This window comes from Malaclemys terrapin, chromosome 7 (genome assembly GCF_027887155.1).
Source record: "Malaclemys terrapin pileata isolate rMalTer1 chromosome 7, rMalTer1.hap1, whole genome shotgun sequence".
NCBI classification, from domain to species: Eukaryota; Metazoa; Chordata; order Testudines; family Emydidae; genus Malaclemys; species Malaclemys terrapin.
Window position 1 is genome coordinate 64,171,734 of NC_071511.1, and position 20,837 is coordinate 64,192,570.

General features: G+C 42.4%; 1 protein-coding gene across 5 annotated transcripts in view; it reads right to left on the minus strand.

The window, feature by feature from the left end:
* LOC128840783 (dual specificity phosphatase 29-like) overlaps positions 1–20,837 on the minus strand; it is an 87,041-nt gene that overhangs the window by 22,413 nt on the left and 43,791 nt on the right. Inside the window, exons 1-2 of one of the 5 annotated variants that reach the window (XM_054035189.1) lie at positions 10,553–10,620; positions 8,067–8,191 (exon numbers count right to left, since the gene is read on the minus strand). The exons of 3 other annotated variants lie outside the window; for them this stretch is intronic. The gene's annotated coding sequence lies outside the window, so the exon portion shown is untranslated. Of the gene's footprint in view, positions 1–8,066; positions 8,192–10,552; positions 10,659–20,837 lie in introns of those variants that run through there. One more of the 5 variants, XM_054035191.1, reaches the window with a different exon arrangement.

Here is a 20,837-nt window from a genome sequence, read left to right on the forward strand (position 1 = left end):
ACTGCTTTGTCATTAGGATTTTACCTTCTGGGAAGAACACACCTTTTTCCTGGTGGAGACACACCCATTGCATATGTTAGCTAACGTGATCTAACTAAACACATTCAATCCTAACCTAGCCAAAGCCAACCAGAAACCTTTCTGTCTGTTGGAAAATTACCTTGAGCCAGCCTTCCAACACAACAGTGCTGGTCTGCACCAGCTGAGAATCTGGCTCTCAGATTCCCACTACTTTCAATCTAGTCTAGTCAAATTAAGAAAAAAACAAAACATTTCAGGGGAAATTCTATGGCACGGTAATTTCAATCTGGACTATAGTGAGTTGGAGCTATTAATGTAGTTAGAACATGTTTTAAAGAGCAACCTCTTTATTGACCCAGTACATCCCCAGTAGAGGATCAGAGACAGCAGGGACGCAAATGGCAAGTGCTAAATGTATATCTGAGTCACGTTCAGTCCAAATTGACACAACTTTAGCTTCATACCCATGCTGCCTCCGAGACATTGCATACTACAAAAAGGATGCTTGTGCCATAGATCCAGGCAGCATATCATAGGAGGGTTCTTGCAAAGCACACAGAGATTGTAATGCCTCTCTTGTTCTTCTTTCATGGACAGTAAGGTTACCAAAGGCAAAGAGAGCCTTTGTTCTGTGAGTTGCCTGTGGAATGTTACTCTGTGCAGTTGATCTCCACGTCAAACCCTGTCTTTAGAAGCTAGAATTCTGGGTTCATCTCGAAGTTTGATCTGTTCTTTGCACTTGAAGTCAGCGCAAGTGTTCCTCTCTATGGAGCCAAAATCCTTAGAATACGGGAGTGGGCAAAAGGCAATAGGTCTGCACTGATTCTATCCAAAGTGTTCTGAATACAGTTTAATTCTGTTGCCCTGTATGTGTAGGTTCTCCCAGTCTCACCTTGGAGCACTAAATTAAAATGGTGGTAGGGGGAGGGTTGTTTTGTTTTTGTCTTCAATGTTTCCTTCCTTTTTTCCCCTCCTTCCCAAACATCAACTGGAAACCAACTTTCCTTCCTCCATGTTGTCCACATGCCTTGCACAGCTGCTAGCCTTGCCCACTCGCTCTCCCCCGTTGTCTCTATTGTTTTTTCCATCTCCCTGCAGAAACCTGTACTCAAATTGTAGAGCTTTCCCTTTAATTACTTTGGAGTTTCCTGGTCTTGCTTGTAGATGAAGGGGGCTCTGTAGAGATGTGTGCAACCTGAGCCAATCTAGAGTATAGTGGGGTGAGTTGTGCCTCTGAATTTGGGAGCAGCTTGCTTAGTGTCTCTGTGTTTTTGGTTTTCTTGTTCTAAATTCTAAGAATTGTAGTAGTGTTACATTGCAACCTTCCAGCAAAAGTATTTGTTCTTCTCTAACTTCTCTATGTGTATGCTGTGATCATAAAACCTGCCTGCTTTCCTCATACAATCAGCAGTCCCCACTGGTCATGAGTCTAAGCAATAGGCAGCAGTGATGGGCAGTTCAGTTGGAAAAGGAGGTTCATAGCAGAGGGAGGTGGCGGAATAGGACTCCATCCTCCCAAAAATGTCAGTCTGCCTCCCAGTGGCTAGAAACCCATGCTCCTTGCAGGCAAAGTACCCTGGACTGGCTCCCCCAAACTCCTCAAAATTAGCTACTGGATTTGTTCACTGATATTTGTGGGGGGCAGAAATGGTGCCTATGAAATGTTGCTTTTCCACAACATTCAACAAAAATGGCTATTTTCTATTGAACCACATGCAGGATTGTGAAGCTCCTTTTTGCTTGTGATGTGTACACCTTTGTTCAGAAACTGGGCTCATTTTCACTAGCACTGGGATCCAGCTGTGACAGAGATTATGGACACATGGACTATCCAAAGACTATTGCATCAGCTTTATAAACGTCATACGTATCTTTATGGGCTCGGGATTGTATTCTGGGTTCTTGGAGAGCTAAAGAGTTTCCTGCAGGGATTAAAATTGCTGTGGGGAGAGAGGGGAAATAATGAATGCAAACCCTTACATCCCAAGGCAGATAACAAGGCCCATCTCACTAGGGGAAATTGAATAGCTTGGTCTGACCTGGTTCCAGAGAACAGGAAACCATATAAAGTGCCCACTCTGATGTAGGGGAAAAGGTTACTCTCACCCAATCCAAGAACTGGCATGAAACTGACCAAGGAGGACAGGCCCTGTGAGAGGCTCTCCATATAGAAGATGGGGGACATCTGATAAGCTAGACATGTACATAAGCTGTTTATTGTGTTTAAAGTTTTTGTTTTTTGTAATGCTTTTGTTTGATTAAATAGTACTTTGCTTTATGGAAGCTGGCTTGTCACCCCTTAAAGACCTGGGGTCAGCCAGCCCTGTGAAGGTGTTAGGTGATCCCTATTAAGGGGTGAGAGAGCTCAGCTGAGAGGAGTTCCAGGAGGGAGACTGGTAGGCCCTGAAGGGAATGGTGTGTCCTCCTTTCATCTGCGAGAGACGCCATGGGACATGTCTTTGGGAGCTGTAGCAGGAGAGGTGGGGAGAGGTATTGCTTTTTGTGTTTGATATTTTTGCCTGAGTTCTATGTTTGAAGAATAAAATGCTGCCTGGAAAGAGACTTGGACATGACAGTGAGCCCTTCCTGGGAAGGTGGGGAGATACAGCCGGAGAGACAGGAAAATGAGGCAGCAGCTAGCCTGAAGCAAGACCAGGTAGGTGGCTGCTGCCCAACAAAGAAGAATACCACAGGGTGCTGAGCTAAGGTCAGACTGCTGAGGTGATCACAGTGACCTGCAAGACTCTGCAGCTTAATTTTCCCAGCTGGAGGGAGTGGATCATGGGATCTTGATGTGAGAAAGCTGATGGCTACAGGCCTGAGACTTAAGTGGGGTGCTCTCATGAAGGCCACAAAGGGGTCAGAGGTTCACAGACCTTGGAAACTGTGACACCATCTTTCAGCCAAACTTCCTAAAATATATTATTGTTTGCAGGGCTGGTCCTAGGAGTTCCCTCCCTTCCCTCCCCCCCCCCCCCCCCAGATGGAACACATTTTTGTCTCCTCCTCCACATCACTCAGGGGCAACCAGCTGAGAAGGAAAGGGATGGGGGAAGGTTGAGCAATGTGCACCCCCCCACCCCTACCGATTTGGTCCCCAGGCCTTCTGCCCTGATTGCCCACCCACCTCTTAGACTGGCCCTGGTTGTTTGGCTAAACAGGCTTCTGAGTTTTGCAAGGAAATGTGAGTGCTCACAGTTCTGGCATATCCACCTTGCACTGTATTTTGCAGAGCTTAGAAGCATGGAATTCTATTTCTGCACCTTCAGCAATAATTCATGAAGAGAACTCTTTCTTCTAATGGCTAAAGCACACTCATGCCAGCAGTCTGTTTAACACTGGCTGTCTAACGTTATTTACAGAGACACCAACATAATGTGTTCTAACTGCGTGGGTGAGAGAGGAGTGTTGTGCCTTGCTAGTGGCAGACTCTGAGGATAAAGGACCTATTGCTGGTGCTAGCTGGGAGAATGCTCTCCTTAGCTCAAGTGGAAGAGGCCTGTAATTTTGATACTGAGGGACTGATGAAGGTTCTAGGCCTGGCTCCTTAAGTGAGTCTGTGTGTGTGAGAGAGAAAGATGTCCCTGGTAATTATATCTGGTGACCACAGAACATGGATTTGTAACATCGATAGTCTTGCACTTAAAGTGCAGACCTTAAAACTGGATAGTTACATCTGCAAATGATCATCTGTGATACTGCAACATACTGTTTCAGTTTTAAGCTTTGTTAGCACTCTGAAAATGGAACCTCTTCTGAGACGCGCTCAGTTCTGCTGGTTGTCTTGGGAAGCCGTATTCCCCCCTGAACTCTCAAGCAAACTATGCACTTTCATCCCCTGCCAATGCTATCTGCTGCGGGGATATTTAAATTGAATTACAATACAAGGAAGCATTCGTTGATACTCCCCTAATAAAATATATATTTCAGATTTGATTCTAAACTTAAGTAGGAAATAATGTTGTTTCAGTTATAAAAAGCTGGCTTGCTGCACAAGCTCTGGAATTAATTACTGTCAAGTATTTATTTGGGAGGAAAGGTTAGTGTCAGTCAAAGAACCAAGTCACTCTAATCTGCCCTTTCATTGTCTTCTATGTGTATGACAGACAGAGCTAAGGGAGGATTGCTCCCCAAATCAACCCCCTGAATTTAGATTAGAGGTTAAAAACTGGTTGGATTTCTTTTCCTTCTCTTGCCCCTGGATACTGCCTCAAATATAAATATGATAAATTATGTCTAAGACAAATCAAGTTATGGCAGAGAAAGTCAGTTTTTTTTTTTTTTTTTTTTAAGAGGGCTCTATTTTATAGGACAGACTTGGAATGTGTGTCTCAGCTTTGTTCTTCTCTCCTGTTGACAGTGAATAACAATACTTACCACTTCTATGTCCGTTTTCTTCCATAGAGTTTTTGGGAAGCACTCTTATTAGATTGTAGGGTCTTTGGGGTGTGGGGCCATCATTTTTGGGTACAGTGTCTAGCACAATAGGACCCTAATCCGTGACTGGAGTGTCGAGATGCCCCTTCAGTAGAAATATTAAATAATAGGAATCCCCACTTTACAGAGGAGAAATTAAGATATGCTCCAGAGAGAAGAAATTGCTATGCCACTGTACCAAGTCAGTTACTTCACGCTGAGCAGTGTGCTTCGAGCCCCACTGGCTATTTACTGGGTGGAGAGTGTACTGGACTGGGAGACAGGAGACTTGAGTTCTGTTCTCAGCTCTGTCACTGATTCACTGTGTGACTTTGGGCTAGTCATGTCATCTCCCTGTGCCTCTGTTTCCCTGATTGGAAAATGGGTGGGGAGATTGATATGCATTATCTTCCCTTGGAATCTTCCTTGGAATCTATGGAGGAAAAGTGCTATGGAAGAGTCATGTATTATAACTTTCTTGGGCTACTCTCTGGCCCCTTGCCATGCAAGACTCAGACAGATGGCTGTATGTGAAGGGCCTGATCCTCAGAGATGCCGAGTGCTGTCTATTCCCTTAGGGCCAAGCCCTGAGTTTCTTAATTAGTAGTTAGTTTTTACTCAGTGCCAACTCTCAGTGGGAGCTGAGGCTGGTGCTCCTTGCATGAGATCAGGCCCGACATGATTTCCCCTATTCACCCTGAGTCATTTGCAGGGTTCATCCCTTCTGCAAACCAGGACATAACCATTAGGTTCAAAACCTGTTGCTTCTGAATGACAATGTGATGATCTTTAAACTTATCGTCAGACATAGGCTGATAAAAATTCCGGCATCTGCAATTTTATACCCTAATCTTACTTTGCATAAATAAGAGCAAAGTGCACATTATCTAATGAATTTTATTTGTTAAGCATTTGGTTGGAAGGAATATTCCCACCCCCCTGGGTTATATGTATATAAATGAAAATATTGTTAGTGATTTCACAAAATGGTAATTCAGAATAATGGAAACTTAATCCTCTTTTCATTAGCAAACCACTTCAGGACATACACTGTGGCAAATTACACTGCATTTTAAGTCTCTCTCAAGTGCTGTGCACTAGAAAAAACATTCAACTATTTTTGCATTGATAGAAGTAATTGTGCAGCTAATTTGGATAAGCAGCATGCATTAGGCTCTGCAAAGGAATCTCTTCTTTATGCTCACTATCCACTCCACAGTTGCCAAATGGTATTGTTTGTGGTTTATCTTTTGTTGTTGTTGTTGAAGGGAAGTCTGCAGTACTGTTAGAGCTGGGCTGTCTGGTGTTTGTTTCAGAGAAGGAGCGTTGTCCAGTGGGAGTCAGAAAATATAGTCTTGTGTCTGCACCTGACTCACTTGTGTTTCCTTGGGCTAGTCCCAAAGGCCAAAATTTCCACAAGTGTCCACTCGGGGGATTCACTTTGGGCATCCAATTTGAGACATCCGTGGGCTGATTTTCAGAGGTGCTGAGCAGGTGCAGCTCCAACTGAGTTGTGGGTGCTCAGCACTTCTGAAAACAGATCATGGGTGTCCCAAAATTCGGGGCCTTTCTTGGAAATGATACCCTTAACCTCTGTGCGTGTCAGTTGTCCCATGTATAAAGGGGAGCAAAACATCCCCGAACTCTGGAGCTCGGATCTGCATGCAAAAGTTGTAGTTTTGTGATCTCCAGTAATGACGTGTAGATACCCCACCCTTGTTTTATGTGCACTGCTGAACGTTTCTAAAGGACTGTGAGGTCCATGGATACAAGACATTCTGTAAAAACCAAAGTATTATTGTTTCTAAATATTTTGGCTTGACATGCTGTATAAATCTTACGGCTGCATGCCAAGCCACCAGACAACTTGCTCAGTGAGATTTATGTCCAGACGTCTATTGTAGAGAGAAAAGGTCGGTGTAAGGAGAAAAGAGAATGTGTCCTCTACTCCCTGCAGGAACCTCAACCAACCCTGTCCCTGTGCAGCTGATTCCTCTTCTTTGTCCTTAGATAGCTACAAAGCCCTCTCAAGACTACCCAAGTCTGACACATCTCTTGTTGCCAGTTCTGCCTGTATTATCTGTGTGAAAGAGTCTAGAGGCCCCAGCTGAGACCAGGGACCCATTGTGGTAGGTGCTGTACAAACACACAGTGAGAGATGATCACTGCCCCAAAGAAATTAAAATCTAACAAGACAAAAGGCGGGAGGGAAACTGAGGTATAGAGAGGGGAAATGAGTTACTTATGATCAACAGCAGTTCAGTGGCAGAGCCAAAAATAGTACCAAATCTCCTGACTCATATTCCAATGCTTTATCTACTACCCCACACTGCCTCCCTAGTTGCAAAGAATTCTTCTTTCCCATCTGCCTGTCTATTCTGACTAGTTCCTTATTCTCTTTAAGGGTCCACAGGCATGCAGCCATTTCGGCTTCCCAGTCCGTGGCTAAACAGCAAGAATTCCTGCCAATGTCCCCAATTAGGCCATGTCTATGCTACAGCGATTATAGCAGCATAGCTAAGGTGCTGTGGCATAACCCTGTTGTGTAGACACAGCTCCAGTCTCTATTAGCAACAGTTTTCTAAAGGCTGAAGAGTCATTGGCTTAAAGCAGTAAAGGCAGGTGACTTTTACAGTCACATGTCATAGATGTAGTGGACACCAGAACCTCCCACATGATGCTTGTGGCCTATAAAGAAGAATGTTTCTTGGTCTAGTGGTCAGAGCACAGGACTGTGAACCAGACACCCCTGAGTTCTAATTCTGGTTTTGCTACTGGCAGCTGTGCTATCTGACTCTCTTCATAGCTCTAAAATGCAGTTAAGTCTTGCCAACTTCACAAGGGTGTTGATTGTTTGTAAGGCACTTTGATTATTAGGATTGTCTTTTTGTTCTGTGTTTGTAGAACAGGCCCATGACTAGGGCCGCTAGGTGCTCCGGTGATATAAATAATGCAGCCTGGCACATTTTTAGGAAGAATTGATCAATGAGGGAGTGTGGTGCAGAGATAAGATTAGAGCGCCTCTTCTTCAAGGTGTAATGGCTTATCCCACAAATATACTCCATGGGCTTAACTCAGCCCTCTTGGGGAGGTGTTAAGTGGTACCTAGCCCTTGTACCAGCCCTCTGCATAAGGTGAATTTCACCCTCTGTGACTAAATGTCAAGCTATAGAAACATGACGGGGGGGGGGGGTTAGGCCAGTAATGGTATCTGCCCAGTTCCAGCTGGTCCTTCTCTTTCTGAGACCAGGCCTGGCATGCTGACAGTTATTTTACAAAGTCTCCAAGTAGAAAGCAAGTGATTAGATATGTGACTTTTAGTTCACGTGCAGTGTAGGGGTGGGAATAATGAGTCAGTGAAGCCAGGTTGGGGAAGGTCCACAGCGAACTAGTCAGGCTTTCCCCAAATGAGAGCCTGTTCACCTTCCTCACACAGATAGCCCCATTGACTTGCATGAATGAAGACACTTAGGGCTTGTCTTCACTGCAGTATTAGCTTGGGTTAAAACTTGTTTTGTTTCTAGTAAAAGCAGTTGTGCTTTAAGACATTCCAAGCACCTGCAGGTTTCATTGATCAGCATCTCTGATAGCCAGACCACTTTTATCTGTTTTACTGATGCCTAACTTACTTCACCCATGTGTGAAAGTGTTGGCTTGACTTCTTAGGATTCTGCAGCCTCAGTTTTACTCCATTTTTTTCTCCGGCAATGCCTAGTATGTATATGTGTGTGAGTGTGTAAAGATCTTCAGAGCACTGTAGGAAGGAAAGAAAACAGCAAAACAATTCAGGAGAGCAGACTGGCACCATCTGTCCTTTAAGATTTTATATTGCTGTCCATCACCATAGTGTCTGGGTGACTTCCATGTAAAATCAAATAGCAATTGCAAAGTCCCTAGTGGACTTCATGGCCAGGACAATGCCCATGGACTGTACTCACTGAAATCAGTGGTAAAATTCCCATTGACTTCAATGGAATCAAGATTTCACTCCTAGACTCCAGGGTGTGAATTTATTTACTGCTGTTTGTACTTAAGCTGAATGATGAAAACAAAGTGAAAACCCAGGAGTTTTGCTGAAACATTTCCACGCATGAAATGAACATTACGATAAATCATTCATGTCTGTACTTTCTTCTGTAGAGGGTTAGAATACTGATTTTTTTCCTGTTCATTGCATATCCTGCCCCACTAAAGACTACTGAAGTTTTGCCATTGACTTTGAGTGAAATCCTGGCCCTATCAAGCTCCATATATGTGCAACATGAGGTTTCTTATTTAACTCCACTTAACGTAAGATCTACACAAAGAAAAAGAATATTGTTGCAAACACTGCATGTGAGAGAAAGGGAGGGGGGTGGAAAGAGAGAGAGAAATATCTGAGATCAAGTGATCAGGATGACAAGTTCTCGTATACTCAAGAGTATGCAACAGATCTGGTTCTAATTTAGCAGTATGACTGTCTACATACTAGTACCCTCTGAATGCTAACGGGAAACAAAATCATGGTCCTAAATAAGCCAAGTTTCTTTCTTTAGAAATAGTGAACGGTAGTGTAGTATGTTCCCTGAATTCCTGGCTATTGTTCTGTACTTTCCTTTCCAGGCAGTACTAGTAGTTGAGATGTTACCACTCCATACTACTGATCTGGGCAGACAAGCACTTACCCTCTTTGATCAATGTCACTACATCTCATTTTGCTAATCAGAGGGTGGTTACATGGCAGAGAGCTGTCATTTCAGAATTCAGCGTACAGACTCTGTGAAGTGCACTGTCTACTTTTGGCTGAGAATGTAAGCAGCGCTTTGCTTTCTAGGTTCAAAGATTGTACTTGGCACAAAGAGCTAACAGTACGTAAATTACAAGAAGAAAAGCCCTTTGGGTTAGGTTACTTCCCTAAATGTATTGAGGGCTGAAAAATGCTGCTCCTGGTTATATCGTCCTCATGACACTTTGCTTGAGCAACATCCTCAGAGCTTTATGCCGTCCTGTGTGAGACTGGCACTTACCAAGCCCTGCAGCAGTTAGGCAAGGAACTGAGGGATGTGTTTGGGATTCTTTTTTTTACAGCTGATTAAAATATATTTGAGATTTAGAATTTAGTAAAAATCTATCCTGGGGGAGGGGGAAACCTTACCTCTTTTACCCCTCTGAATCCCCTATAAAACTGGTTTCCTCTACTTCAGCTGGGAGCCCAGAAAGAATGCAGACAAGGGCTGTAAATACATAACTAATAATCCTAAAATACTCCCATTATATTAAATGAAGGAACGCCTGAGACTATGATCCATATTTATTATCCCCTCCAACCTTCACCAGAAATGGTCATTTCATTTCAGCCTCTTTGTATCACCCATATGTCCTTAGGTTTAGAGGATTAGGGGGCTGTAAAATAGTTCATTTAATGCAGTTGTCTTTAAACAATTTCAAGCCAGACAGAGTTGTAGCCTCTGTGTAATTATTTCCCAAACCCTCCTGCTGTGTACATTCCGAACTAACCAGCTATTTCAATTAATCTCTAAACCTCTGATGCCTTTTTAAAAAAAAATACATTTTGCCCTCATTCTTTGTTGGTTAATTTAAAACAGGTTAAGTTGGGGGCTCCATTGAATATCTTGCGAGTGCCCAAGAAATTTAAAACCACATTCTCATTTAATAGAATCTGTAACTGAATTGGAAAAGTCAGATTTAAGCTGGTGGAGCAGGGATCATCAGAGAATGAACAACATTTTCAGGTGGGGGGATTTCTGATTTTAGAGGAAGGTGTCAAAAAAAATTAACCTGTAAAACTGAAGCTGGATTTTCTCTGCTATCTTTTTAATCTAAATTCAGCCCAGGTTTAAAGGGGATTTGCTTCATAAACACATTTATTTTAGTTAACTTTCCTTTTATAAGTCTCTTCATACTGGGATTTATAAGAGAAACTGGCCCAATATTCTTGCAAAATTTGATTCTAAACTTCTTCATGCCTTTGCTTTGTAACAATTTTATGAAGCCATCAGTTACCTTGGAAGTTTTGCCAGCTCTCAATTTGTGCCATGACTTGCTGAGCTAGTTTTTAAAAGGAGGAGTGGTAGCATAGGAAACATAATTCAAAGTGGATATTGGTTAGGCTTACCTGTAAGTTTAGGCAGGCGCTGTAGGTAGCTTGGCTCTATGAAGTGTGGCAGGACGACACAGAAAATCTTACCAACTTTGAAACTAGGATCTATTTTTAGGGTAGGATTTGCTGACTCTGACCTTGTGTGCTACCCAGTCCCCGGGGAGAATCTTTATATCTGCTTGTAAAACTATTCCCTGATGTGACCCGAAACCTTAAACCTGCCATTTAGTCATAGTCTGTGATCAGTCACAGCATGAGTAAGGTAATGTGATGTCTGCACGTTGGCTGTAATAATAAACAAGAAGGCTTCTTTTACCTTCCCACTCCCCTCTTGATCCTGATGCTGAGTTTACTCATGGCTTTGTTACAAGCAATTAACAGGTATTTGTAGACACAATGCCTCTGGTGGCTTTATGCCTTCAAAATAATGGACCACAGGAGCAGAGATGGCCTTAGACCCAGGCAGCCACACAGGGCTCCAGGCTCTCAAGTGTGTGCATGTGGTGAGGAGCTCCTGGCTTGTTAAACACATTTTCCTCATCAGCTGTTCTGTCTCGCTCCAGCACTGACACCCACAGCAGCTATCCAATTCCTTAAGGACCATTCCCTGCTTGGAAAGATGAGCATCAGTTCCACTTGCTACCTTCCCACTCCATGTGGACAGGAGTCAGAAAGTCTCCCAAACAACCTGAACAGGCAGGGGCAAAGGGAGAAGGGTGCTGTGGGGGCTATGGGACAAGCAGGAAATTATAATTAGAGATGGCATTGGACGTTACTTAGCACAAGACCAAGCCAGGGCCTGCCCATACTTCAGTGTCTTCTTATCAGCCGGGTACAGAATAGTTACAAGTCAGTATTTCAGAGTGCGTGATGGGCAGGACTTGTGGACTTAACTTGTCTCGTTGCCCAATCCCACACTTCAGCCTCTATCTTTTTCTTTCTGTCTGACAATTCCTTCTTACAATCAGCTTCCATGTCATACAGTCAAAGCCAAATTGTGTATCGTCCTTCTGAAACCCTTTTCATGTGCATTCTCCTCTCAAGCACACACCCTGAGGGTGGGCAGGGGCAGTTCAAAAAACACATTTTACAAAAATCTCAGTGTTTTTTGAAGTCTTTAGAGATGCTTTGGAGATGCTTTAGTCAACCACAAGTTATTGGGCTCAATACAGGGGTAACGGCCTGTGTAATACAGGAGGTCAGGCTAGATCTAATGCTCCATTCTGGTCTTACCTAGTTTCATAGACTTTTTCTCTCCATGAAAAAGCTGGTACTTGGACTCATTGACATTCCTAACCAGGTCAGCTCCAGTACCCCAAACACTAATAATAGGAAGTGTTGCATAATGTATTTATCATTTTTATTATGATAGTGTCTAGGAGCCACCCAAGAAATGATGCCCTATTATGCTAGATGCTGTACAGACGACTATAAAAGACCGTCCTTGCCTTGAAGAACATACAGTCTAAATAGAGAAGACAGAAAAAGATATGGGGAAAGAGAGAGAACATACAAGCAGAGGGAACGGTGCAACGGCAGTAAACGTCCTGTTAGTTCTGCATTTTTTGTTTGTTTGTTTATTTTAAATTCTTTAAGTGAAGAGGGTTAGCTAGATGGAAAGACTAGGGAAAAGAGAGGGTTGGAGACTGGGAAGGAGATAAAAGGAGGAATTAGTGCAAACAGGCAATCAGCAAAGAGATCATGTTCAGAGTGAAAACTGGAGAACACACTGATAGCATCCTCTGTCCATCAGTCCTAGCTTGAACTGCTTTCTACAGCTGCTGTGCTGGCTTCCTAACCTCCAAAGAGTAGACCGATGATATTCCCTCTTACAAGCCATATTGTACATCTACCTGTAGCGGGGTGGTTACCCCGCTCCTGCCCTGAAGGGCTTAAAACAGCCCTGGGGGAAGGTTGTGGCTGGGAGCGGCTAAGCTGGGCTGATTGGGAAGCAGCTGCAGCTTGGCCACATCCCAGTCAGGCCTCAGCTGGCCCTATATAAAAAGGCTGTGAGCCAGGCGCTCAAGAGTCTCTCTCTGCATTCAGAGAGAGAAGGGCCTGGCTGCAGGGAGCTAGACACAGGGTACCTGAGTGGAGCAGGGCTGGGGAAAGGCAGAGGAGCTCCAGCCTGGAAAGCCCCAGGCTGTGGTCTAGTATAAGGCCAACAGGTACTGGGGGTTGCAGAGGACAGCCCAGGGGTAGGCCAAGGCAGCAGGTCCAGAGCCTCCTTGTCAGTGATGAGTAGGCTGATACTGCAGTCTGCCCCAAGTGTGGGGCTAGACGATGACTGGCAGTAGCCTGATACTGAGGTGAGATGGGGATAGTGGGTGGGGGTTCCCCAGGGAGGGGAGACCCTAAGACTGAGGGGTTACTGCCAGGGGCCAGCACCCCAGGTAAAAGGGCACCGGGGTCCAGGGAGGGACACGGGGGCCAGAGGACAGGAGGATCACTGGCCTGCAGAGGGCGCTCCGGAGCTGGAACAAGCTAATTCCCGGAAGTCACCAGCAGGAGGTGCCGCAGGGTTGAGTCCACTCCTCTACACTACCCAACGCCAATAATTTTTTTTCATGCTACCATCACTAATATCTGCTTCAGTTTACATTATGAACTCTCACTTGTCTTGGGTTCCTAACATCTGTGTAAATGTAATCTCTGGATCTGCTTAACATAGCTTCCATGGAAGGAAATTCTGTCCCCATTGAAGTCACTGGGAGTTTTGCCTCTTACTTCAGGCTTTACATCCCATGTGTCCAGGCTTTGAGATCTGGAAGAGGAAGAATGGAGCTGACATGGTCTGTATTGTTCTCCTCTGTGTCTTTACACATCTGGAAATGAGTGTTGTATTGCCTAGTTCTGAGCTCAGAGGGCCTCACTGTTTGTTCCACTCTTTGGCCATAATCTCAATCATGTCTTTGGAGAGGAGGCTCTTTTGAAATAGCAGCCAACAATGTAAAATTTTAGTGCATATTTTTTTAACTTAGTACCTTAGTAAAAGCTGAAATGTGACAAAATTCTTAGAAGCACTGAGTTTCCCCCTATAAATCAACTGGGCAAAGAAGGCAGGAGGGAGGGAAACCACCGTGATATTTTGGCCAGACCACACTGGAAGTATAGTTGGAAAAATCTGGCATTTTGAAAGTTTAATATTTAATTTTAAAATGAAAGCTCTGAATAAGGTTCCGGTTGAAATGATTTCTTTCCTCCTAACTGGAAGATTTCCCTTTTATTACAGAATATGCTGTTATTTGGAGAATTAGGGTTTTAAACAATTGTATGGGAAGACTACATATATAATTATATAAGATTATCCTAATGAAAGTTTGCAGCTGCACTGCAATGCTAATAGCATGCAGAAACCACTACGCTTTGAGTTGTTTTGGCAAAAGTTAAGAAACTTACTTTTTTTTTTTTTTAAGTTAACCATAAAGCAAATCCAGATGGTCTCCTTTTGCACAGACAAGCAGTCTTTAAACTAGACATATAGCTATGGCACAGCTCCGTTTTTTTTTATTTTTGCAGATTGAGACAGTCGCATTCAAAAACAAATGGCCCAGTTCTACAAAATGCTGAGTGCCTTTGACACTCATTGAAGTCATCTAAAGCAGGCACAGTGATGCCTAGAATTTGTATGACAATACTATACATGTATAAGGACACGGTTTGATTATTTGTATGGAGGTATTGCCAATCAGAGGTCATTATGCTACATTCTGTATATAGGTATAACAAAAAGAAAGTCCCTGCTCTACATGACTTGCTGTCTAAATTGTCATTTGTTCCTTCTCTCCCCCATTGTAATCACTACCAAATAATTCATTTTTATTAAAAAAAATATTCAGCCCTTTAGTTGTCTTCTTTAATAGGTTACTACTTTCAAAGGTTGATGAGAGAGAAAGGATTAAGGTTGACACCAAGAAGGCCTCGCTGCTGAAGTCCTACAGTGCTCACCTGTGAGTTGCGGTATACCTGGCATGCTACTGGCACCCTAGGGGGTTGGAGTATAGAGCAATCTCAATAATTACAATAGTCTAATACAGTGATAGAAACTTGTACAAAGATCTTTCTCGAAGGAGGGTCAAGTCATTATCCCAATGAGAAATAGTTAGTATGAGAGACATGATAGGTATATGCCTTTTATGAAGGTAGAAATCAAAATTGTGTTAAATCAGGAAAATGAAAATACTGACCAAGGCAAAGCAGGTGTGAATATCTTCCTTAAAAGACAATACATCTAGGTGTTTGTTGAAACATCATGTGTATATATACATTGTTAGATACTTGTTAAATGTTTTGATTGGATATTTATTGGAAAGTTCTTCATTATGATCATGCTTTTAAGTGTAAATTAAAAACAAAACAAACAAACTCATAATATTCTAAAGGGGACATGAAATGAAAGGTCCTGCAAAAAAATAATAATTTTCTGAGTCATGCAGGAGGTGCATGCAAATTTCTGTTAGTTGAATGGCTCCTCAAAGATAAATAATCTGCATTCATTTCTTACAGATGGGACCTGACTGGCAAACAGTGCTTATAAACTTCGTATTGTTGAAACCTTGGACAAAAGTACTCACTCCCTCTCTTGTTACATGAGATACAATGTGGGTGAGGTAATATCTTTTATTGGACAAGCTTCTCTTGTTACATTGCTTTTTTCAGCCAGTCATGAGCCAAATGTTCTTGTATATTTCTATAGGTATTGTTTATCCAAGTAACATAACAGACAGAAAACTGATATAGTTTTATGAGCTTCTTGTCAACTTCTGATATTATCGTAAAGGTATTTTATCTATCCCACTCTATTTGGCCCTTGTGAGGCCTCAGTTGGAGTAAGGTGTCCAATTCTGAATGCCACACTTTAAGAAAGATGTGGACAGATTGTCCTCTGGATTCTCGCCAGCAAGACAAATGATAAAAGGGTTAGAAAACCTGACCTATGAGGACATTTTTTTAATGGGCATGTTTAATTTTGAGAAAAGAAGATTGGGGTGGGAGGTGGATACCTGATACCCCTTAATATATTTGAAGACCGTTGTTATAAAGAGAATGATGATCAGTTGTTCTTCATGTCCAGTGAAGGTAAAGCAAGAAGCAATGGGGTTAATCTGCAGCAAGGGAGATCTAGGTTAGATATTAGGAAAAACTTTCTAACTATAAGGGTAATTAAGCTGTGGAATAGCCTTCCAAGAGAGATTGTGGAATCACCATCATTGGAGGTTTTTAAGAACAGATTCAACAAACACCTGTCAGGGATGGTCCGGGTTTATTAGGTCATGCCTCAGCTCACAGGACTGGACTTGATAACTTCTTGAGGTCCCTTCCAGCCCTACATTTCTGTGATTCTATGATTGTGGCTAGAGTGTCTAGGCTGCACATTGCATCTGTCTACAGCATACAGCAAGTAACCTAGTAACGATGTCAAGTATCAGAGGGGTAGCCATGTTAGTCTGAATCTGTAAAAAGCAACAGAGGGTCCTGTGGCACCTTTAAGACTAACAGAAGTATTGGGAGCATAAGCTTTCATGGGTAAGAACCTCACTTGCATCTGAAGAAGTGAGGTTCTTACCCACTAAAGCTTATGCTCCCAATACTTCTGTTAGTCTTAAAGGTGCCACAGGACCCTCTGTTGCTAGTAATGATGGTTGCATTTGTAAGGCAGTACCTGGGCTTTGAGACAGAACAAGTTGTTGCTGGGGATTAAGAAGGCACCTCAAGGAAGAAAAGACCTTGCCTTTTAATAAGCTGAATTTATGGTATTCTCCCCCATTTGTTTGGTGGGGCCCCAAGTCTAGAGCCCTGAGAGAAGGACCATTTAGGGCCCCTCTTCCCCTCCCCCTCCTTCCCCCGGATGTTACCAGGCTTTGGGAGATTTGTCCTTACCTAGAGAATAGGGCATGGAATAGAGCAGACTGGCAAAAGAGGACTGCCTGTCCCCTCCTCTTAACAAAGCATGCTAGGAACAGGAGGAGTGTGGTGGCCTTCGTAATGCAGCCTTATCTATCTCTTAGTCAGTGTTCAGGAGGATAGCCCCAAAAGAGGAGCTTCTTTGAATGGACCCTGAAAGCGGGGGACATTGACCAATGAATAAACTATTTCTGTCAGGGTGTCCTGCATACCACTGACTGCTGCAAGCAATGAAGGGACCATAACAGTTGTGTAGCACTGTAAGTACAATACATGTTGTCGCCATTAGGATGACCTTATCCTTAACATACTAGAGCATGACGCATAACACTGTGCTTAATCAATCTGCTGGAGGAGAAATTGGGAGATTGCCACAGTCTGTTTCCTTTCACTGTGCATGAGGGCAGGGAGGTTTTCATTTCGGAAACACAGGCCAATCTATTCCCTCAGCACAACGTAAATAAAAAGAAGTTGATATTTTGCATGTAACTCTAATTTAAAAGTTTTGTCCAGGCATGCTGAGTGCACATTTCATGTCAAAGTAACCTCATGTGATGCGCTGAATGCCAAAACTGAGTCTAACACAAAGTAAATAGCCAGGAATTATATTGCTGTCGGTTATCCCTTCGGTACAGATTTCAGGCTCCTTGCCAGTGCATTATAAGGGCATGTGGAAATTCCCATTCTGGTCTATATAGTCCTGGGTCCTGCCATCAAAAGTGGTCAGTCCTAGGTACTTGAGAGGAAGGTACAAGAAACCCTGAAGTGTGAGGTTATAGGATAATCTGTCCCCAGGGAAAATGTCTACCTAATCCCCAACAATTGCAGGTGGCTTAAGACCAAAGCAAGAGCAATTATATTCCTTCCAAAACTATTTTAAATCACTTACTTTTTGTCTCTGGTTGGTCTTGTTATCTCTATAAAATGTTCAATCCTTTCTCGGATACTGCTCAGCCTTCATGATATATTGTGGGAGTGAGTTCCACAGGTTAACGGTGTGAAAAATAGTTTCTCTTATCAGGTTTGAATTTGCCACCTTTGCACTGAATATTCTATGCCCCTCCCCTCAGCTACTGCTCATATTGTAACTGGTCTGTGGTTCCATAATCTGCAGCAACACTGTCAGGCTGGGTTTGCTAACCAGCTCAGAATTAACAAAATATATGTAATGTAATAAAAGAAAACAGCAAAACAATGCATCAAAATTTATCAGGGACACTTTTGCATCTCGACAGTGTAATAGCTGCACTACGCTTGGGTGAGATCGCTTCTCACTCTGAGGGCTTGGCTACACTATAGAGCCTTTGCTGGTATAGCTATGCTGGCAGAGCCCCCTAGTGGAGATGCATAAGCCAATGGAAGGAATTCTTCTGCCAGCATAGCTATGCCTGCTCCCTGAATGATATTTGCTAAGCCAACACTCTTCTGTTGCCGTAGTTGTCTATACCAGGGGTTTGCTGGCATAGCTATGTCTGCTGGGATGGTGTGTGTGTGTTTTCCCCCCCACCCCCCCACTCCTAGTCAACATAGCTATGCTGGCAAAACTCTGTAGTGTAGGCTAAGCCTGAGTATAGACAGTTTCCTAGGGCTCTAAGATGAGAACATTTTGAAGAGCTATATACCATAAATACTGAGTATAGAGTACAGCCTTGCATGGGGAAATACACAGTCCAGACTGAGCTGTTCCACTGTGAAATAGAAATAGGATCTGTACTGTGAAAGATGGCACAGCTGTCTTAATAGTTAGCATCCAAATACATTTGGTTCTGAATTTTAGTGGTGGTGACCCACAAAACATATACTCTGCAAAGAAATCAGGAAAAGCTAAAAAATGCCGCAGGGCTTTGAAGTAATAATTATCATCCTCTGACATAAGAACGGGAGATCCTCTCAACTCCATCCACTACTGAGGAATGAATGAGTTTGGTTGGCGCATACATCAAAGGTCTTTCCTAGTAATTTGCTTAAGAGATTAAAAATGAAATCTGAGGGAATTATTAAAGAAGAGCAAGCTGACTTTTTTTCTTGGAGGGAAATAAGAACAATTAAGCATCTATTCTGTCTGAAAGTGATTACTGAAAAGCTTTGTGACAACCTTCAGCAAACAGTAATTGCATCTTAGTTTCGGTGACATCAAATAAAGCATTCGAGTCATTGAGGCCTGACTAGATCTGTTTATTACCAGGGATGGGTGACTTTGGTTGAGATACAAATGAGCTAGATAATGCTTTTCCTTTGCAGAATGGAAATCTCTAAGACACTGCATTGCTAGACCATGAAATGCATCACGCATCTTAGCTTACAGAAATATTTTATGAAAAAAACTAAAGACAAATAGTGTTAGGTTTGTTACTGCACTTCTTCCACTCAAATATGCTTTTACAGGGATTGATCAAGAGAGTGGGAAGCCATTTGGGTGGGAGCTAGTGTGGCCTACTGATCATTGCATAGTCCAGTGTGTCAACTTCTAGATTCTGTTCTTATCTCTGCTACTCTCTCTCACTGATATTGTGGAAGTAATTTAATCTATCTGCGTACCCATATGATTGCCTCATTTTACCCATCTGTAATATTGGTATAATATTGAGTGATCTTACAGGAGCATTGTGAGTCTTAATATTTGTAATTTACATAAAGTTCTTTAAATGAAAGGCTTTCTACTTGTAAAATTATTACCACCATTACCATTTTATTGTTACCTTTATAAACGATGAGTTACCAGAGAGCAAGAAAGAAAACAATCAATATCAAAACTAGCATCATTATGTAGCAACTGAAATAAAATGTGCTGAATAGATTTTTGGAAAAATGCAGATGCTTTGTAGCATTAATGGAAGAGCAATGATACATCTGAAGGATATTCCTAAAATCCTTAAGTACTAATGTGTTTGTTTGGAAGGGTTGCAAAGGCTGCTTGAGAGACTGGCCTGCTTCACAAAGGTGAAAATTTTAACATTGCATAAGAATGATAGAGCATTGTACAGTGCATAAGTGGAGTTGATTGATTATACCTGGGAGGCAGACAATCGCATTCACTATTCTTGTACCTCTGTCTCTCAATGGTATATAATAATACTAAATGAACTATATCTGATCTCTCAGCTCTATTCTATAATGTATCCATAAGAGACTTTACCAATTTGAACTTGAAAGCAGGATTATTTTTGTTCTGTATTTCAACAACAGTAAGGAGTTTGCTTATTTAGGGGAGGATTTGCAGAGTGAGAATTATTTATGACATAACCAATTGTGCACTAGAAGGAACATGTATCAATTTGACTAGGGGGAGGTGGGCTGGGAGGGGCAAAGAAGATGGTCCAGTTTGTGATTCATATTTAGAGGAAATCTCATAATATTTCATAGATTTTTAAGGCCAGCAGGGACCATTATTATCATCTAGACCAGGGGTAGGCAACCTAGGGCACGTGTGCCGAAAGTGGCACACGAGCTGATTTTCAGTGGCACTCACACTGCCCGGGTCCTGGCCACTGGTCCAGGGGAGCTCTGCATTTTAATTTATTTTTAAATGAAGCTTCTTAAACATTTAAAAAACCTTATTTACTTTACATACAACAATAGTTTAGTTATATATTATAGACTTATAGAAAGAGACTTTCTAAAAACGTTAAAATGTATTACTGGCACGTGAAACCTTAAATTAGCATGAATAAATGAAGACTCGGCACACCACTTCTGAAAGGTTGCCGACCCCTGATCTAGACCAGTGATTGTCAACCAGGGTACGTGTACCACTGGGGGTACGCAGAGGTCTTCCAGGAGGTACATCAACTCACCCGGATATTTGCCTAATTTTACAACAGGCTACAGAAAAAGCACTAGTGAAGTCAGTACAAACTAAAATTTCATACAGACAATCACTTTATATTGCTCTATATACTGTACACTGAAATTTAAGAACAATATCTATATTCCAGTTGGTTTATTTTATAATTATACGGTAAAAAGGATAGCAATATTTCAGTACTAGTGTGCTGTCACACTTTTTGTATTTTTAAGTCTGATGTTGTAAGCAAGTAGTTTTTAAGTGAGGTGAAACTTGGGGGTACGCAAGGCAAATCAGACTCCTGAAACAGGGACAGTAGTCTGGAAAGGTTGAGAACCAACCGATCTAGACTGATCTCTTGTATAACACAGGCCAGAGAATGTCGCCCAGTCATTCCTGTTTTGAACCCAGTATTGTTTGGTTGAGCCAAAGGACATCTTTTCAAAAGATATCCAGTTTAAATTCTTATAGTGTATTTCCTGGAGGCCCGCCCCTTATCCCCTGCCCAATATGCTATAAAAACTCCAGGGGAGTTAAAAATATTTACTCCAGACAGCTCTGGCTAAATTTAAGGCCTGTTCCTTATCTACCTCTTACCTAAAGAATCTGATG